We start from the raw sequence: 22,551 nt of genomic DNA, 5'->3' as shown, positions 1-22,551 counted from the left end.
AATTAAGTAATGTTCCAATAAGTCCAAATGAAATCTTCTGTGCAGTAATATTCCAGCGGCAGAGTAAGTTAGTCTACAGAAAGTTTCATCTTGTGTACAAGTCATGAAAACTGGCATTTGTTTAGTATATTCCAACTTAGGAATGGATCTAAAAAAAGGTCCAATCTTATGAGAGAAAAAATAGGCACAGTAAATTAAACATTTACTCTGGTGTATCAACTCAAATCAAGGTATAGTTGCTATACAGACTGATCCTGGAAATGGCCCAACCAGTGAACTCTTTCAAAGGACATGGTAGAACATTCAAATTTATCTTGTGTTTCTGCTGTGGCCTAGACAAGATAAGACAGGCAGATCCACAGGCTATAAACCTCCTATCTATGTCATTACCTACAGGGGCTACTGTTTACTTGGGCAAACCTAAGTCTGCATGTTAGTAACTTTGACATAAAATAATATAAAGCAAGGCCAGGACCTGCAATAGAAATCTGTGTTGCAACATAGTTACAATTGTAATTTTACAGAATGTATTATTTCAGGTAGTCCACTTTTGAAATCAATACTTATTGTGAAGCTCACAGTGATAAAATCATTAGACTATGACATCATCAATATGACATCACTTTTTTACCAAGTTTTAAATTGACAAGTCAATTTTAAAGGCCAGTAACTAATGAATCTGTGCCTCCAAACTTGGTTAGTCAGTGATATCATTTGTATAGAAGTGACATAAGTCCTATAACTGCTACTATGAAAACTTTCTGCCAAACTGCAGTCGCTTGTTGTTAGCTGTACATCAGCGTTTTTCATTATGTGTCATAAGGTATGGAGATTCCATACTTTCACTATAGGTGGAGGATGAGAGTTATCTGCTGTCTCATGAGTACGGGAAATATGATGCACTTGTCAGTGAAAGTTGTACTGTAGCTCTACATACTCTAGCAGAGACTCAATGATATTCACGTGATTGCACCTTTCTCATTAAATAATGAAAAAGAAAAATTTGTATACAATTTGTATAACAGTCCTATGAAAGAAATAATGAAGCCAAAAAAAGTACACTAGACCTTGGGAAATCCTGAGTGATTTATGACCTGCCATAAATCAGTGGCACAGGCTTTCTGGTTTAGAAAACTGATGTGATCTCACTGTGTTATAATTCATCTACCAACATACCCTCTTCTTTGTGTATTAGATAAGAGACTTTGATCTTCAACCTGCACAAATTTGATGAAAATTTTAAAATACAGAGTCAGCTGATATTTTATGGGCAATTAGTGGCAGAGTGCTGTGTCCCATATTTTATGAGCAATTAGTGGCAGAGTACTGTGTCCCATATTTTATGGGCAACTTGTAAAAGGGTTCCCATATTTTGCTCTATACAGTGAAACTAGTTGGGAATAGATATTCAACTAAAGGTAGTGCAAAAAATTGATCTGCAACCTATAATTTTGGTTAGCAATTTGCAACTGCTTGAACCATTAGCTACATAAAAATATTTGTTAAACATTATTTTTTTAAAATATAAAACGTATACATGTATAATACTTGCCTTTGCTTATGCTATAACTGGAAAATTAACCCATATTGCAGAGGTGGAAAGTGAGTGTGTTATCACATTATTACTATTCCAAGCCCTGTGTAATGTGCAGTGAAGTACCCAGCATTTATCCCATTATAGCCCCTGGGACTACCTTTGTTGTATATTTGGGGGGGGGGGGGAGTTGAGGGGTCAGATTGAGGATGGGCAAGTTGGAGTAGATTTATAATCAGAGAGTTGTTTACAAATGGATGGGCTTACCTCCAAGGATTAATAAGCTATGGGTCAAGGTTCAATAGCCACAACCCCAACTATAAGCTGGACACTTGACATGTTGATATCACATCAACTTTAGCTTAAATTAAAGATTCAATAGCCACAACCCCAACTATGAGCTGGACACTTGACATGTTGACATCACATCAACCTTAGCTTAAATTCAAGGTTCAATACCCAAAACCCCAACTACAAGCTGGACACTTGACATGTTGATATCACATCAACCTTAGCTTAAATTCAAGGTTCAATACCCACAACCCCAACTACGAGCTGGACACTTGACATGTTGACATGTTGATATCACATCAACCTTAGCTTAAATTAAAGATTCAATACCCAAAACCCCAACTACAAGCTGGACACTTGACATGTTGACATCACATCAATCTTAGCTTAAATTCAAGGTTCAATACCCAAAACCCCAACTATAAGCTGGACACTTGACATGTTGACATCACATCAACCTTAGCTTAAATTCAAGGTTCAATACCCAAAACCCCAACTACAAGCTGGACACTTGACATGTTGATATCACATCAACCTTAGCTTAAATTCAAGGTTCAATACCCAAAACCCCAACTATATGCTGGACACTTGACATGTTGACATCACATCAACCTTAGTTTAAATTCAAGGTTCAATACCCAAAACCCCAACTACAAGCTGGACACTTGACATGTTGACATGTTGACATCACATCAACCTTAGTTTAAATTCAAGGTTCAATACCCACAACCCCAACTATGAGCTGGACACTTGACATGTTGACATGTTGATATCACATCAACCTTAGCTTAAATTAAAGATTCAATACCCAAAACCCCAACTACAAGATGGACACTTGACATGTTGATATCACATCAACCTTAGCTTAAATTCAAGGTTCAATACCCAAAACCTCAACTATATGCTGGACACTTGACATGTTGACATCACATCAACCTTAGCTTAAATTCAAGATTCAATACCCAAAACCCCAACTACAAGCTGGACACTTGACATGTTGACATCACATCAACCTTAGCTTAAATTCAAGGTTCAACACCCAAAACCCCAACTATAAGCTGGACACCTGACATGTTGATATCACGTCAACTTTAGCTTAAATTAAAGATTCAATACCCAAAACCCTAACTGCAAGCTGGACACTTGACATGTTGATATCACATCAACCTTAGCTTAAATTCAAGGTTCAATACCAAAATCCCAAACTATAAGCTGGACACTTGACATGTTGACATTACATCAACCTTAGCTTAAATTCAAGGCTCAATACCCACAACCCCAATACTGAGCTGGACACTTTGTCCACATCATATAAGACCCCAACACCAAGCTGGACACTCAACATGTTAATCATGTTAAACACCAATACTGAGGACACTTGACATATCCACATATCAACCCCAACAATGAGCTGGACACTTTGTGTCTACATGACATTATCCCCCAACAATGACATGGACACTTGATGTATCCATATGACATCATCCCCAACAATGAGCGGGACACTTGATGTATCCACATGACATCATCCCCAACAATGAGCTGGACACTTGATGCATCCACATGACATCATCCCCAACAATGAGCTGGACACTTGATGTATCCACATTACATCATTGCCAACAATGAGCTGGACACTTGATGTATCCACATGACAACATCCCCAACAATGAGCTGGACACTTGATGTATCCACATGACATCATACCCAACAATGAGCTGGACACTTGATGCATCCACATGACATCATCCCCCAACAATGAGCTGGACACTTAATGTATCCACATGACATCATACCCAACAATGAACTGGACACTTGATGTATCCACATGACATCATACCCATCAATGAACTGGACATTTGATGTATCCACATGACATCATCCCCAACAATGAGATGGACACTTGATGTATCCACATGACATTATCCCCAACAATGAGCTGGACATTTGATGTATCCATATGACATTATCCCCAACGATGAGCTGGATGCTTGATGTATCCACATGACATCATCCCCAACAATGAGCTGGACACTTGATGTATCCACATGACATTATCCCCAACAATGAGCTGGACACTTAATGTATCCACATGACATCATCCCCAACAATGAGCTGGACACTTTATGCATCCACATGACATCATCCCCAACAATGAGCTGGACACTTGATGTATCCACATTACATCATTGCCAACAATGAGCTGGACACTTGATGTATCCACATGACAACATCCCCAACAATGAGCTGGACACTTGATGTATCCACATGACATCATACCCAACAATGAGCTGGACACTTGATGCATCCACATGACATCATCCCCCAACAATGAGCTGGACACTTAATGTATCCACATGACATCATACCCAACAATGAACTGGACACTTGATGTATCCACATGACATCATACCCATCAATGAACTGGACATTTGATGTATCCACATGACATCATCCCCAACAATGAGATGGACACTTGATGTATCCACATGACATTATCCCCAACAATGAGCTGGACATTTGATGTATCCATATGACATTATCCCCAACGATGAGCTGGATGCTTGATGTATCCACATGACATCATCCCCAACAATGAGCTGGACACTTGATGTATCCACATGACATTATCCCCAACAATGAGCTGGACACTTAATGTATCCACATGACATCATCCCCAACAATGAGCTGGACACTTAATGTATCCACATGACATCATACCCAACAATGAGCTGGACACTTGATGTATCCACATGACATTATCCCCAACAATGAGCTGGACACTTAATGTATCCACATGACATCATACCCAACAATGAGCTGGACACTTAATGTATCCACATGACATCATACCCAACAATGAACTGGACACTTTGTGTCCATATGGCATCACCCCCAACAATGAGGTGGACACTTTTTGTATCCACATGACATTGCCCCAGCAATGAGCTGGACATTTTGTGTACACAAGACATCTTCATTTAGTCAGTGAAGTATTGTTTCCAAGTCACAGATGTAGTTGTTGATTTTATAGTAACTGTGTGACATAAGTGACACAAGTAGAAGGAAAACAAAAATAAGAAAACTAATAGAAACTCAATGAGTCATATGGCAGATAATGCTAAAAGCATGATGTAAGTAATCAGTAATCAACCAGTTACATTTTTTTATTTCCCCAGAGCCTTGGAAAAATCAGATGGCAAATTAAACACCATGTCAGACACTTGGACTAAACCAGGGGTCTCAGACTCAAATCTCTATGAAGGCCAAATAAGGTCTAGTACATTGGTCCAAGGGCTGCATCACTGAAACCTATTCATACAGCAGAAGCTTGTCATATAAAAGGTAGCCAGCTGACATGTTGAAAACAAGAAGTAAATTATGTAACAAATCAAAGTTTTATCCCCAAACAACTGGCTGGCTGTGAAGAAAAATATCTGCATTATTAATTAATTTGTGTCATTGTGGGCCACAGGAAGTAACTCCATGGGCAGTTTGTTTGAGACCCCTGGACTAAACCAAGCTCTACATAATGTTCTGACTTTCTCTGAAATCTTTTAAAATACATTGATACTACACTGTATACTTTTTATGAAATCTTTTAAAAATACATTGATACTACACTGTATACTTTTTATGAAATCTTTTAAAAATACATTGATACTACACTGTATACTTTTTATGAAATCTTTTAAAAATACATTGATACTACACTGTATACTTTTTATGAAATCTTTTAAATACATTGATACTACACTGTATACTTTTTATGAAATCTTTTAAATACATTGATACTAAACTGTATACTTTTTATGAAATCTTTTAAAAATACATTGATACTACACTGTTTACTTTTTATGAAATCTTTTAAAAATACACAGATACTACATTGTATTTAAAGATGCACTTGTACAAATACATTCCCCTTCTGTGCATGTCTAAACAAATGTATGATTAAGTTGCACACCTTTAATTTGCCTATTCTCTACCTGTACAAGACAGGTATCTGATAGGTCAAATTCCAGTTATGCTGAACATATAAAATAGTATTAACGATACCTCTAGATCAATTTCACACCAATAATTCTGACAGTATAAGGTTACCTATTCAACATTCTTGCCTGTGTGATCTTACCAGTTTAGGAAAAATGGAGAAATCAAAGTTCTTTGCCAAAATTGTCTAATCATAGCCAATATCACAGGATTTGCATTAAAATGTCTTTCCAAAAACATACTTTCTGAGGTTATTTAATAAATTTTACAAACTGGTATTTAAAAAACAGCAACACAAATATATGTCATTCCTCTTTGTCACATGAATGTATACATCTTAATACACGACTGATACTTACTACCCCAATAACTTCATTATAATGCTTTCTGACAAACTACTATTATCGGAAGAACAAAACTAAAACTTGAACCTGCGAAATTCAACACATGAACAAATGGCCTAACAAAGTCGGTTCATTATCTCCCGGCAATCAAATATTCAATGCCTGCCTAATGCATTAGATTTAAACCATGAACAAAAGCTATTTTAAAGGGATGTAATGATTGTACATTTACAGCTATCGATTGCACTACATGGAACGAATTTCTATATTTAATAATTATTACTATGGATGAAGCATGTTACATACATTGAATCAATTAATATACAGCAGAATTTAATTATCTTATAAAGTGGTTAATGTCATAAGGGCATTGATGTGTTGAGGCGACTAGGTTCATTGATATAGGTACTAATAAGTGTAATCACAGTATATCATACAATATTATTCTATGAACTAGGGTATCATAAAGTAACAAAAAATGCTGATATTTGTTTTTATGGACTAAATTCCTCATGCCCCAAAATGTGTGCAAAAACTGTGGTACTACATGTAATACATGAAAATTATATCTGTAATTGCCACATGACAAGAAAAATACCTCTTTAAGAAAAACTTAAATCTATATGTTACAGTGATACCACCACTCTCTTATAAAGCAAGCCCATCAGTTGTGAAAAGAAGACTTTATAAGTGGGGTTGCCTTTATAGGGGTGGTGTGGTGTGTGGAACAAGATGGCAAAATTGTGTTACCTAAGTGTTGGGCATAGTGGTCCCCTATCAAGAGGGGTCTCTCTTAAAAGGGTCCTAATTAGAGAGGGATCACTTTAAAAAGGCTTCAACACAAAGAGAGAGAGAGTCTTTGTATTTATGGCACAAATCTTAAATTCCTTTGTGGTTAGAGGTACCTAACAGTTTACACACTTGAGATTAAAATCCATCAATAAAATTTGATAACCTAGTTTCAAGTAACTGAACTGAAATTTTACTTCCACTTTCAAAAACTCTATTTGACCAAGCTTTTTCATTAAAATTAACATGATTTAAGAACAATACAATAATAATAACGGTACAAATGTAGATCTTTATGCAATTAGTTTTACTCAAACCTTTCCAATGCCTAAATTCAATCTTGACCTAATTTGAGATAAATGATCCTAATTGATGTATCATGAAAATGATCGAAAAACATTTTATTTTATTTTCTTTAAATTATTTCTTCTTTGCATTAATAAACTAATTTTACCTGGGATGCATAAAGCAGCAAATGCACTAGACCAATGGTTCTCAAACTTTTTTCACCCACAGCCCACATGCAGCCCAGTTCCAGGTAATCATGGTGGCTAATATATCACCCACAGCCCACATGCAGCCCTGTTCCAGGTAATCAATGTGTGGCTAATATATCACCTGCAACCCACATGTTTGAGATACCTTAAACAGTTACATTTTATAAGCAAAAGTATTCAAGTGTTTAAATTCTGTTGGTCCAATACATATTATAACATTTTATAACTTTAAGTGAATGAATAACTTGAATGGTTGAGGACATATTTACATGGTCAATTGTCTTATATAAATTTAAGTCTAAGGTAAATCCATACCTAAACATGCCTGGTAAATTCTGATAGCAGTTTTTCACACAACACTGAGACACATACAATACGTAAATTTCAATAGAAGCTTAAGATACAAAAGATCCTGTGTTCAAACTCTGTGCAGTTATCAAGGGGACATAAAGCTTCTCTATTTGAACAAGGCATGAATCAAGGTGTGAGCTGGAGTTATTTGTCAGGCAGGCAAAAACTAATGCATATTTCAAACATGTTAGAAAACCAAATATTGACAAATTAACTAAATTTAAAGAATGAAATACCTATGTAAACACCAGAAGACAAAGTACAAACATGAATAAATTAGTCTGTGGATAACACATACAGTGCTTGTTAAACATACAAATTTCATCGATACCAAAAGCAGATAAGTAAATCTGATAGTGGATAATTGTGGAGGGTTACAATGACATGTGATACTAACCGTGAAAAATAGTATGGAATTACATACAGTGCTGACATTTACAACAGGTCTACAAATCAACAACGCCAACAAGTGTAAATAACATTATGTCTTAGTTGATTGGATACATTATAATTCCATAATTCAAATGTTGTAGTAAACAAAAGTATTCTCAAGATTTTAAACTGATCTCTGAGTATTATGCATTATAAGTTGTTCTAATAATCAAAACACTTAATATGGTTTCAATAATAACTAAATGCTGCAGAATAATGTGAAGTGTATGGTATTCAAACATTATTCCAGTTGCTGAATAATATTATCAATCACATTTTTTAAAAATTCTAAACACACTGAATAAGTCTCTTTTCATAAAGAAGTTTCTGACACATTTAGTGTCAGGCAGTCTTATATACTGTATGTATATATATATAATTTTGTTTGACAAAAATCACTTGTCTGATAGCAAAGTGAAGTAGGACAAGAAATCTGGATCAGCAGGATGCTTTCTATAATTTACATTTATTCCAATGCTGTTGATTGCATATGTTATGAAAACAACTGTTGCAAGAGTTTTCTACTTTTAGTATCTTCAGCAACATCCAAAAACACATCCACTTAGTCCAGTGCTGATGTCCTCTCTATGCCAGGATGCTTGCTGTTAAAGATTGTATAAACTTTTAAGTGGCTATCTGAGATAAAGTTTGTATAAACTTTTAAGTGGCTATATGAGATAAAAGTTTGTATAAACTTTTAAGTGGCTATCTGAGACAAAGTTTGTATAAACTAAGTGGCTATCTGAGATAAAATTTGTAAAAACTAAGTGACTGAGATAAAGTTTGTATAAACTTTTAAGTGGCTATCTGAGATAAAGCTTGCATAAACCTTTAAGTGGCTAACTGAGATAAAGTTGTTTAAATGCTTTTCTCCTTTTCATATCTGTGACCATGTTTTATGACAGAGTGGCATCATCTGTATAAACCTCAAAGCCATTCATACCAGGATCCTTTCTATCAAATTCTGTTGAAGTCATTTAAACAATTTTCTCTTTTCAGTAATAAAGTCCATCCAGCAGATTAGCATCATTTGTACAGACTTCATGCAAGGATACATTTTGACAAAGTTGGCCAATTTATGTTGAGCTGTTTTTCAGAAGTCATTTAAAGGTCACTGTTTGCAATATATGATGGCTAATCAACATTGTTTGTAACAATTGTAAACCACCTCTTTCCAGGATCCTTTCTATCAAATTTGGTCAAATTCTGTTCAGTAGTCATTACAAGTCATTAAAAAAGTCATTAAAAAGTTATTTTTCTATTTTTTGTAACAGTGGCCTTGTCAAATGGTGAATTGCCATTAATTGTATAATTATGAAAGTATTTTACGCCAGGATGTTTTATATAAAATTTGGTCAAACTCTGCTGAGCTGTTTTTGGCAAGAAATAATTTAAAACTATTTATTTTCAAGTCATTGAGGCCATATTTGATTGCAGATTTTTCATTATCTGTACAATAAAAGACTTTCATGCCAGGATACTTTTCTTTCAATTCTGGTTAAATTCCGTTGTTTCTGAGAAGCTGTTTAAACGTTTTCTATTTTTAGCAACGGTGGCCATATCTGATGTTGGATCAGCATCATTTGAATAAAACTGAAAGCCCATCATGCCAGATGCTTTTTGCCAGGTGTTTCAATTTTTAACAACAGCTGACACATTTGGTGGCAGAATCATGATCTATTGAACATCAACTGAACAGCCTTCATATCAGGATGCTGTCTCCCAAATTTGGTTAAAATGGGTTTAGTAGTTTTTGCTGAAAATTGCAAGTGTTAACAGATGTACAATGCAGGCGATGTGTAATGGATACAGGGTTATATCATCAGCTCACTTGGCTATCACAACAACGTGGCATTAAAGTTAGAAAACCAAACAGCATTCTTTAGGGGAAAAATGGCATTTCAAAGGGTATTTTTATACCTGGATAATTCATGTGAAATGTCCACAAAAACACCAGAAGATATACAGACTTGTTTTTTAATACCAAAAGTAGTCAAAAGAAAACTAACTTTATGAATAAAACATTGCCCTTCTGATGCCATTTTTGTTCTTAACTAGCTGATGCCTTATATCTATTTACCATGTTCTCATTATGATTTCTGGCTATCACTCCATTCTGTACATATATATTTACCTAGTTCTGACTATGATTTCTGGCTATCACTCCATTCTGTACATATATATTTACCTAGTTCTGATTATTCTTTCTTGCTATCACTCCTTCTTTATATGTATCTATTTACCATGTTCTGATTGTACTCTCTTGTTATCAATGCTTCATTTATTCAACTTTCTTAAAGTAAGATACAGTTAAATATTAACACTAGCAAAAATACTGAAATACATGTATTGGAATATATTAAGTATATAAATACAGGTATTGAAGACCTTTTCGTTAAGTATACGTGCATATAAATACATGTATCAGAATAAATTTCATTAGTGATAAGTACAGGAAAAAGCCTTAAACAACGTGCATTAATTTTTTTAAAAAAATAAGTCTTCATGATTATTATACAAAACAAAGAAGTTTATTTCATGCTCCATAGACAGCAACTGGAGCTACTAGTAATAGTGCATTGGACAAAGCTCACTACAATTTGCTCTCTTGGACCTTCAACAGAGAAACTTGTACAGAAAAGCAACCTTAGGAGTAGATAGGCCATAATTCCAATAAATGCCTGAAATCCAATTCCTACAATAATGCACCAATACAAACAATATCCCATGGAAAGATATGAACTTGATCAATACAAACAACATCTCATGGAAAGATATGAACTTGATCAATACAAACAATATCCCATGGAAAGATATGAACTTGATCAAGACAAACAATATCCCATGGAAAGATATGAACTTGATCAAGACAAACAATATCCCATGGAAAGATATGAACTTGATCGATACAAACAAGATCTCATGGAAAGATATGAACTTGATCGACCATGACCATAATTCTGTCCAAAATGGAGCAGATGAGACAAAATCCAAACAAGACACACCCAGATCTATGAAACATCTAAATATTAGAATATGCTGAATGATTCTTGATGCACAGTTTTCAGTTGGACTTGTCTTAAAAGCAAGCATGTATGGGTCATTAAAATTTGACCTAGAAAGAAAACAAACTTTAAAAGAAACATCTACATGTAATGGGCAATTTACCTTCCAAATGGCATCCAATTATGTGTCAGGATTGCAAAGATGTGATTGTTATAAGAAGTGTCAAAAGAACGACAGAGAGAGACAGATGGATGGAAAAGGTGATTACAATAGAGTTTCCATATCGTGACATTAATAAAGTTGACATCTAAACGCAGTACTTCAGTGTTCTTCATTGTGCGAAAGTTTAATTTAGTAATTATGAATGATAAATTATATTTAAGTTTCATCTGTACAAATTTTGAAAATGATTCATTTTATAACCTATTCCATAGATAGCCATATATATAGCTTATTAATATAAAACCTTTAATTTATTCCTTCTTTAATACTGTATGTACTCGCTTATAAGTTGAGTCAAATTGCAAACAACAAAGATCCTGGTCTGCTTTAGCATAATGTGCCAGAAGATCGTGGTCCATATTGTTTGTTCTACTGATTAATCTGACCAAACTGTACAGACCCAGACCTGCCATAGCATTATGCGACAGCAGATCTGGTTCTGTGCATTTTGTAGCTTGACTCTTCTTATAAGTGAGTACAGACAGTAGGTTCTGACATGATTTAGTCTTGGACTTTCGAAATCCATCTTTGTTAAAGAAAGCTCAATTTGGGCAAGTATCTCAATCAAGTACACTAAATAATGCATTTAAGTAATTTTGACGATGAGCTATCGGTAAGTGCTCTACACAGCAGGGAAGTATCTCAATCAAGTACACTAAATAATGCATTTCAGTAATTTTGACGATGAGCTATCGGTAAGTGCTCTACACAGCAGGCAAGTATCTCAATCAAGTACACTAAATAATGCATTTAAGTAATTTGACGATGAGCTATCGGTAAGTGCTCTACACAGCAGGGAAGTATCTCAATCAAGTACACTAAATAATGCATTTAAGTAATTTTGACGATGAGCTATCGGTAAGTGCTCTACACAGCAGGCAAGTATCTCAATCAAGTACACTAAATAATGCATTTCAGTAATTTTGACGATGAGCTGTCGGTAAGTGCTCTACACAGCAGGCAAGTATCTCAATCAAGTACACTAAATAATGCATTTAAGTAATTTTGACGATGAGCTACCGGTAAGTGCTCTACACAGCAGGGAAGTATCTCAATCAAGTACACTAAATAATGCATTTCAGTAATTTTGACGATGAGCTATCGGTAAGTGCTCTACACAGCAGGCAAGTATCTCAATCAAGTACACTAAATAATGCATTTAAGTAATTTTGACGATGAGCTACCGGTAAGTGCTCTACACAGCAGGGAAGTATCTCAATCAAGTACACTAAATAATGCATTTAAGTAATTTGACGATGAGCTACCGGTAAGTGCTCTACACAGCAGGAAAAACTTCTGTGAATGAGCTATTGATAGATCCTGATCAGTTAAAGCAAATTAAGGTCAATTTATTCAATTAAGTATTTTAAAATATGATTTATCTGAATGAATGAATTTAATGACAAGATCATAAGTCAAGGTATAACTTAATAGGGTGGGTTGACAAAAGCTGGACCAAGCTCAGTCAAGTTTTTCAAAGGTTAAAGAAAAGCACTTTGAAAACACAAAACATTGTAAGGAAGGAAGAAAATCTATTTGAATGAAAAGCAGACACCATTCATTGCATACAGTAATAAAACTACTTAACCTGGCTGCTCTTTGTTAACTTAAGTAAACATTTATTCACTAATTTCCTTTTGCAAAGTGCATTTGACAAAACATTATAAATAAACTGTGCTTCTAAACATGCATATATTCTAAAATACTGTAAAAGCCAGTTCAGAAGTAAATGAGGGAAAATTCAATTTTATTTAAGGTTCTAAAATAGCGATGTGTAGCTCAGTTTTGGTTCATCTGTTTGTCTTTTTTTAAGTTTTTAACTAATCAAAACTCAATGTATACATTTATGTTAGAGTGAGACAGTTAAAAAGGAGTGCATAATCATGTACCTCTGTTTGAGTACAAAGAATCTGGGAGAATTCCATGCAATAAATAAATCTGATAATGTCTCATTTTGGTTTTAATGCATTGTAATGTTAAAGATTTATTTAATTTATTTTTTGAGAGATCAAAAATAAATGTTTGTCCATTCTGATTCAGACCTTCAGTACCGATGAACTTGTACTCATTTTAGCTAAACTGTGGGAGAAATAAAGAGTAATCTTTCCATGACTTGTGATTCATGTCCAGTAATTTCAGAGTAAAGAATACAATACAGTATCTATTTATGTTATTTTTCTGATTTGTGTTGTAGCATTATACAATTGATTGTATGTCCAAAAATCTGGGTTTATGTTCATTGTTAATAGGTTATTTAAAATGTAGTGGGGGTTTAGAACTAACTTTAATTAAGCAATCGTTACCCATCACTACTGAACTTTTACTTTTTCTTGTCAAAAATCTTGTTTGTTTGTTGTGAATATATCTTCCCAAAGTGGAGATTTGTCAATAAGATAGAGTGTACTCATGCACCTTGAATTGCCATGCACAGAACAGTCATCTTCATCATAGATGACAATAACACAAGGTCATCAGAGTGAGGTGGGAGAAAGGCATTAGGCAATGTTGATGGGTAAATACTGCACAATTAAAAGTAGGCTTATAACCCCCCCCCCCCACTTAAGCAGGAGAAAAAGATATTTTCTACCCTTCCTTTTCCGTTTGGAGGCATTAAAATAGAAACATAGTACCCAAGCTGGGCATAAAAAGACCTGGCCCTAGAGCAAGGCAAACGAGGCAACTGCCTTGGGCCCCGTGCTTTCAGGCAATGCAATTTGTTTGCTTGGGGCCCCATGCTCATTGCTTACTGCCTTGGGCCCCAAATGTTGCCTTGGGTCCTGCACATCCTTAGGCCAGGCCTGGGCATAAAAACCTATCTTGATCTTCCCCAACACAAATTCAACTGAGAATGGTGATTACTGAAGTTAACCAAATTATTTTTTGTTTCTAAATGGTGCTGCTGAAGTTAACCAAAGTATTTTTTGTTTCTAAAAATCCCAGTTCACAAAAGAGAGAAGCTGACTTTAAATTCCCACTAAACAGGTAAAGCCAGTGTCAACAAACAATAAAGTACATGAATCAATTTGTGTCTTCTCACTGATACCAAGCAAGTAAAAAGAGTCTTGAGTGTGAGGTCCTGAAGGAAGCCTCACTTAATGGTTCACAGGGCATTTTGGTTAAAGACCATACAATAAAGATTCATTCAATCTAGGTGTCAGAGAGCAGGAGAAATGTCTCTGCAGCTGAGAATACTTTATAAAATCAGCAAGGTGTACATCTGACCCAATTACCATGCTTTGCAAGAATTTAAACATGTTGAAAATGGCAGCTCTATAGCCTCTGAAAGTTGATAATGAACAACTTTTGTTCCCAAGAAGGAACAAATGGAAGTCAGCAAGTTAGGAGGGAGAGGGAGGGAGGAAGGGAGGTAGAGAGAGAGAGAGAGAGAGAACAAGGAACACTACATTTCCTAATGCACTAATTGCAGAAGACCACTACCTGGCATCATGGACCATGGAGGTGTAAGCTCTCCTAGTCTGAATGATGCAACTGGCAGTCCAACCTGAAAACTTGTTCTGGCAGGTAGATCTGAGTAATGACTGGTATAAAGTCTGTGACCAATATGAGATGACCAATACCCAGAGACCAGTACAATCTGACTGGCCACCAGAATGAAGTGACCAGTGATCAGACATTGACCGGTGACCGGACTTGCCAACACTGATCATTGACCAGTCAGGAGACAAAGATATCTTCTAACTTTGTTTGTCCAATTCGTCACTATAATGTGTGCAGTGCCGTCTTTTGTGTTAAGAAAACTTTACAGCTTAGACCCACCCTAATATAGTAGAAATTACATATTCCATCTCTTAATTAATTGTCTAAAAACTAAATTCTCTGGGGTTTTCTTCATTTTTGTATACTGATATTTGTTCCTGTGTATGTGTATGTGTGATTGCAATAGGTCATTTAATAAAGGTTTAACGACTGGACATATTATGTTATACAAAAGAAAGGACAGATGAGTTTTCATTGTTGACCACTAAGTTACATATTGAAAACACCATACAAACACAAGGTGTTAATGAGTGGCATATTTATAGTAGATCGTCATTATTCATCATTTTCTTGCAGAAAACTTTTATTTCAGAAAATAATGTTGAACATTCTGTTAGGGAAGTTTGGCCATAAGTAAGGCACTTGGGAATACTCACCTAGACGCTTCACTCATGCAAAGTACACATGGTAAAATTGATGTGCAATTTGTAAATTATGGTCAGCCAAAATCTTGAATCTCACTGATTCCAGATGCACATATAAAGGGTAGAGGAAACATCCCTCCTCCTCCTCCTAGTCAGAAAAGCACTTCTGGGTCCCCGGTGATTATGGGATCATTCTCTTCACAGACTGGTGAGGCCTATCTAGAAGGAGGGACCGAATGTTTGAGGGGTCCATTGCCTTCCCTCAGCAAGGGAGGAGCAGCTGAAAACATCTCACTTCCAGAGTATCATGTTGCACCTCCTGCAGGGGACAAGCACAACATGCCTCACATCTTGGAAAGTGTTATGTATATTTAGTTTGTATATTTTGCTTGACCCTGTCCATGATTGAGGATAGTTTTAGTGCATACCTGATTTTTGTCGTATTTGTAAGTTATGAATAGATGTTTACATGGGTTTGAGTTCAAGACCTAGCCTTGATTATGACCGTAAATGGTTCTGGAAGCAAATTTGTTTACAGTTTGGTGTAATTTTGTGTTAAGATGATTGAGTTTTTTCAGAAAATGCTATTACCATGTAGGTCAAGTGGGGGTATATACAATGTGAACCCGTTATAGCACACTCCATTATAACACAAATTCGGATATAACACGGTTGTAATGTGGCTCCCGAAATTTCATATACACTGCTCCCTCGATTTCTCGCACCCGGATAACTCGCGATCCCGCTTATAACACGGTGTCCGTCTTGGCTACCGATTTTTTCCAGAGAAAATGTATTTAAAATATCTTTAAAATATGCTGAACATGAAAAAATTACAATAAGAATTGATAAATTAAACCTTGATACATTGCTCGTTTTATCATCGAAAATGGTGATTAATGCCCGTAAAAATATAATCCATATTTTGAAATTTGCAAGTTATAAAGAAGAAATAATTTCAGAGATCTCGAAAACACTTAATTACGTGAATTGGATGCCAATTTTTGATCTGGGACGCAGAAAATCACTGAGGCGGGAGTCCTCTGTACGCATGTAATAGGTGCGCCGGAAAATTCAAAGATTTGCCGGTCCTGTTTCAGCCACCTGCTTTGTGGGAAAATGTGTTGATAAGTTAACTGTGCTGATATTTACAATGACAGAATTCAGTGACTGAAAGACTCTTTGATGTACTGTTGCCATTTTATAAGAGTACATTAAAAAAAAAAATGAACATGATGCAACAGCTAGGCGGCTAGTTCAAAGGCTTTGACTAGCGGCCAAGTGAGAAAATGTACTGATATTTAGTGATTGACTTCAGAGGCAGAAAGACCCAGTTTTAAAATCCTAGCGAGACCTCTGTTTCAAGATATCATATATTATGTAAGTTTTTATGATAAATAGTTGTCAGGATACTGTAAATAAACAGTCTGGTGAAATAGCGATCAATGAAAACTTCTGGTAAATGCTAACAGGTGGCAACAGAGAATGAAATAAACACCAATTAAATATCTTCCTGTGTGAAAGTCACGTTCTAATCCATTAAATCCGTTTCAGTGTAAGCATTATAATCACAACATATTCTGTTCATTGAAAACATGAAAAGAGTCAATCGACCGTTACATCGAAACCCGTGAGTACTTCTGTGAGAACCTAATTACATGCACATGCCGGCTTTGTTTTGATCAACAACTTGGGGAAGTGTTTGTTGCATTTTAAAAAAATCGATTACAAGAGACCTTGGGTGCTGGATTAAGGGTCTTGGAGCTGCCTTTGACGTAAAGCAAAACAGTAACAGAGACAACGACGATGATAGTGACTTCGAATGTTTCAGTGAGACTGATGTCATTAATGCCGAGGCTGTTTGGGAGAAATTTGTACAGACTCATGGTCCTGAGATGGGCGTTTCTCTTGATGATATGGAGGAGTGGATTTGTGCTGACAATGATTGCCCCACAGCCGAATACATGTCAGATGAAACTATAATTATTTCTATAGCGGACAAATTTGCAGCAGAAGACAATTCTAACTGGAGTAACACAAGTGTTGAAAGTGATGCAGACGCAGATGTTGCACCCCCACCCCTATGCAAAGGAATCAATCAAATATTTTGATATTGCCATAAGGTGGCTGGAGACCCAAAATGTTGACTATGTAAAGCTCATGCAGTTGAGAAATCTGAGGGATTTTGCTCTGCGGCAGAGAAACCAAGGAGTAACACACACAAAAAAACATAACTGATTTTTTTCAAAAAGTGAATTGATATTTGTCAAGCGTGGCACAAACGGCAAGTATTAACTTGTTCTAATTTACGTTGTTTTAAATTTGTAGACCAATTAAATATGTCTGTACTGATTAACCCTTGTTTTTATGTTTTCCATTTTACTTCTATCACATTCAAAAATATTTATCTATCTATCGTTCGATCGACACTGTTTCTTGAAAAGAGTCGATCTTTTGTATAAAAAAACGTCTAATTTAGATCAAACAATAAGACTAGACTGTATCCAATTCAACATAAAAATTAGTGACGTAGTATACAATGTGTGAAGTGGTACATATGTTAAGCGAACGGAAACCACATGGAATAATGTTTTCGATGATCGCCTCAATATACTGTAATTTATCATGAAATTAATGTTGTCCTATGAGGAAATAATAAAGTACACCGTTATGAAGAGATATTTATTAACATTTAATCTCAGAACGATTATAAAGTGAGTATTCAACAGTATAATCTGCCTACCCCCCCTTTATTTCTCCGTTATGTCGTCAATCACTTTATTGGTTTTGGGCTTATTTTATAGGTCCCTCGATAACTCGCACCTCACTTATAGTGCGGTCGATGTTTCTGGACCCTGATGTGCGCGAGTTATCGAGGGAGTGGTGTACATGTATTTTTCTCTTTCACGAAAAAAAAATCTTTCTTAAAAGTACAGGAAAAAAATGGAAAACGTTTTTCATCATTTTGGGGAAGAGATTGCATATGAATAATACAAGAAGATCATGGCTTGGCTCCTGAAATTTTATGTATTTTTCTCATACACAAAAAAAGTAGTGTTTTATTATTAAAAGTACGAAAAATGATGTATAAGAAGTTTCTTCTGGGATCGCATAGGGTTTCGCCAATGTCACAAACTTGGCTTATTTATCCTTATTGGCGGCAAAATATATCATCTGGCAAAAAAATGTTATTGGTGACATTGTTGACTGTTTAAACTTGTATATACAACCACTGGTTTGAGTGGAGAAATTCAGAGGCCCTACAAAAGGAAGATGCAAGCTGGATATAAGATGTACTGAAATTTTTCTTTGTTACATAAACAAATTCTTTGTCCATAGTGACAAATCATCTAAACAGTGCATTGTTATATCATAATCTGCTTATCTTAACATCTAGCATTAGTACTGTATGTTGTAAGATATCCGCTTTTTTGTTGTTGACATTTCTGGAAACGGAGATCAACTGAACGAGGTATTATCTTGTAATCTATCTTTTGTTGGATTTTTGGCCGCTCGCTAGTAATTAATATATTTACAAAAACTGACATTTGTATGTGGATGGTAAGTAAAATTCCTCTCTTTTCACTCAGAATTAAATCCTTCAGAACACTCGCATTTTCTGTAATAATCCCTGTTATCAGACCAGAAATCCTTCGTCTCTATTGTCTGATGACCCTTTGTTAAATTTCTGACACATGCATGGAAGGCAGCATCACGCTGCTACTACAAATGTAAACAAAAAAAAAAAACACACACACACACATCTTACTTATTGGTTTATTCAGTAGGTGGAGAGGAACAGTAACTAGAATAGTCCAAACGATGGCCAATTCCTTTTTAAAAATTTACCCAGATAAAATAGTTTGCTGAAATTTCAAAGGAAACAGATTACCTTTGAAGCACCAATTGTTATGAAAATGTACTCAGCAAATGAAAAAAAATCAGTCTCAATCATGCAATACAATTATTTGATGTTGCCACCACAATAAGAAATGGGCATTTGTTTGGCCCTCCAAAGCTGTCCTTTAGCGGTGACTTCAATAGCACATGCACCCTTCATCAAACAAAGCCGACTACAATCTTCAATAAAAGCAAACCTTTCTTCAAAGGAAGTCAGAACCAAACTTCAATAAAAGTAATGAAATCTGATGGATTTTTGCATTTTCCAACATGACTGGAACACATTAAACTGTGCTGTGAAATATTCCTTTTTGCAGGGAAAAAGTTTATGCATATGAACGCTACCAATGGCGGCTTAAAATGTAAACTAACTTTTACCGACTTGGGACATACTGAAAAGTAAATGTGCTTCGTCATTCATTACGTGATTGTCTATGTTTTCCACTGAATTCAGACCAATATGACCTCTGACAAAATTATTGAATCTTTTAAATCTGTCTGTGTGCATATTTTCGATGGAATCACTTGTATTGTGGATTTAATGTAAAGGATGAGATTAGCGGGTGAGTACACAGTGTTGATACTCTATTAATGTTATACATTAGACATGTATATCTAAACAGTATTCACATACATGTACCAAATCATGGTTCTCTAAATAAACTAAACTATTATGTCTTATGTATGCCTTCTCTGTTTTCACTACAGGTGTATTTCTCATTTAATATGAATCGATTTAAGATGGTAACTGTGCCAATGAAGAATGTATTTTACCACCCGCATTTATTACCTACACCACCAACCCACAATTTTTTGTTTCGTAAATGCATCATTTTCTTCAGCTAACTGACCTGGTTGCGTATAACACAGTTCGGTCTATAACACGGTCGGGTTCTATGGCTCCCAATTACCGTGTTATAGCGGGGTCACACTGTACAAGGACATGAACAACTCAGTGGATGCACAAGGTCAACAAGATTATTCATTCCTTCTTTTAATGATAATCAAAAATTGTTTACTGTTGTGTTCAGATATAATTTGAGAAGAATCAGTTATTTAAATTATTCTCTGGAATTATGATGTATTTATTGACTGCTTTGAAAAAAACACTTTTGGGAATATTGTAAATTTACTCAGAGACATTCTGGATTATATGATTGTGATGTATGAAGACTGTTGGCCGAGTGGTCTAAAGCGCTCACCATTATGGATCACTGCCATCTCACCTCTGTCTGCGTGAGTTCGAGTCTCATACTCAGGTAACGTTGGTACGTGAGAAAGCCTGCCAGTAGCTTCTCGTGGGTTGGTGGTTCTTCTTCCACCAGTTATACTGGCCGCCATGTATAGCCTATCTTGTTCTGAAAAATGGCATTAAACCCTACAACAACAACAACAACAACAACATTATTTGGAACACCCTTTACTTTTGGACTTGTAAACTTTACGAATTCTTTGCAATTTAATTCACAATACTGTATGGTCCATTTAAATTTTCAGTTTGTAGTCTAGGGAAATTATTCTTGAACTTTACTAAACTTGTTGGTTTTGCTTTCTTTGTTACTTAGTTTAAGACCAAAGAGTCATAACAGGTATCATGTCACACCCTACTAACTGACCAAGTTCTTACATCATGAGAATATACTTATGAATGCTAAATTTAGACCTGGCATATTTTCAAAATGGGTAATTCTGGATTTTCAATGACCATAGTGAGAAAAACGATAATGGTGGGAATAAAATTAAAGATTTACAGTTGTAAACCTAAACACCCAATCCAAAAGAGGTACACATTGAAACATGCTGAACTTTGGTCATTATCTCTCATTTAAGTTGTCTCCCCCTAACTCTTTGACCTTTATACTGAGATATATTTAATGGAAATGATTATCATAAATACCAGTATTAAAAAATATCCCCTCCAAACAGCACTGTTTATTGCTACAGTTGTCATTACAAATAAGATTTGCCTTCCCTGAAAAGTGGTCTTCCATCTTTTTGGTCATCCTTCACCTCCAACAGAATTAGATCAGGCTCCACCCACCAACCAACCCCTTACACATGTCAGCATATACTCAACAGACATGGACTGAAACCCATTTAAGGATTATCTCTTGCAGAATGTTAGAGTATATCACTTTATAATTTTACAGAACAAAAGGTCCTAACAATTCAAATAACCACAAAATGTTTAGGTTAGTGTGCATTTTCTTATACAACTATTAGATGAGTATCCATCCTTAAGTATGGGTCATTACATTGAAAAACAAGTGATAAAATACCCATCCATCCCCAAGTATGGGTCATTACATTGAAAAGCATGAGATAAAGTACCCATCTATTCCCAAGTATGGGTCATTACATTGAAAAGCAAGGGATAAAGTACCCATCCATCCCCAAGTATGGGTCATTACATTGAAAAGCATGAGATAAAGTACCCATCTATTCCAAAGTATGGGTCATTACATTGAAAAGCAAGGGATAAAGTACCCATCCATCCCCAAGTATGGGTCATTACATTGAAAAGCATGAGATAAATTACCCATCCATTCCCAAGTATGGGTCATTACATTGAAAAACATGGGATAAAGTACCCATCCATCCCCAAGTATGGGTCATTACATTGAAAAGCAAGGGATAAAGTGTCCAGTCACTAATTGTCCATAAAATAATGGCTGACTGAGTACCATCTGTACTTGTTTATAGGACGAGTCCAAATGCAAACTACACAGACCCAGATCTGCCATTGCATAATGCACTGGTAGTTCTGGGTCTGTGCAGTTTGTTAGGAGTATTCAGTAGAACAAAAGAAACAGACCTGACCTGCACATGTATTATGCCGTGGCAGATTAGGATCTTTCTTGTTTGCAGTTTGACTTGACTTATAAGTGAGTACATGCGGTATTTTAAAAATTCATCAATTTTGCATAGCTTGATGAACAAAAGACTGCCCTTAACAAAGACTGACCTTATCAAAGACTGCCCTTATCAAAGACTGCCCTTATTAAAGACTGCCCTTATCAAAGACTACCCTTAACAAAGACTGCCCTTAT

At 35.6% G+C, this 22,551-nt stretch overlaps 1 protein-coding gene across 1 annotated transcript in view; it reads right to left on the bottom strand.

The window, feature by feature from the left end:
* The window catches only part of LOC149805961 (uncharacterized), a 129,805-nt gene that overhangs the window by 103,822 nt on the left and 3,432 nt on the right, over positions 1 to 22,551 (bottom strand). The window lies entirely within an intron of this gene.

The sequence above is a fragment of the Sinohyriopsis cumingii genome, chromosome 2 (genome assembly GCF_028554795.1).
Source record: "Sinohyriopsis cumingii isolate HCF-2022 chromosome 2, ASM2855479v2, whole genome shotgun sequence".
Lineage (NCBI taxonomy): Eukaryota > Metazoa > Mollusca > Bivalvia > Unionida > Unionidae > Sinohyriopsis > Sinohyriopsis cumingii.
Note: the sequence above shows the minus strand (reverse complement) of the source record. Positions and strands in the feature narration are given on the sequence as shown.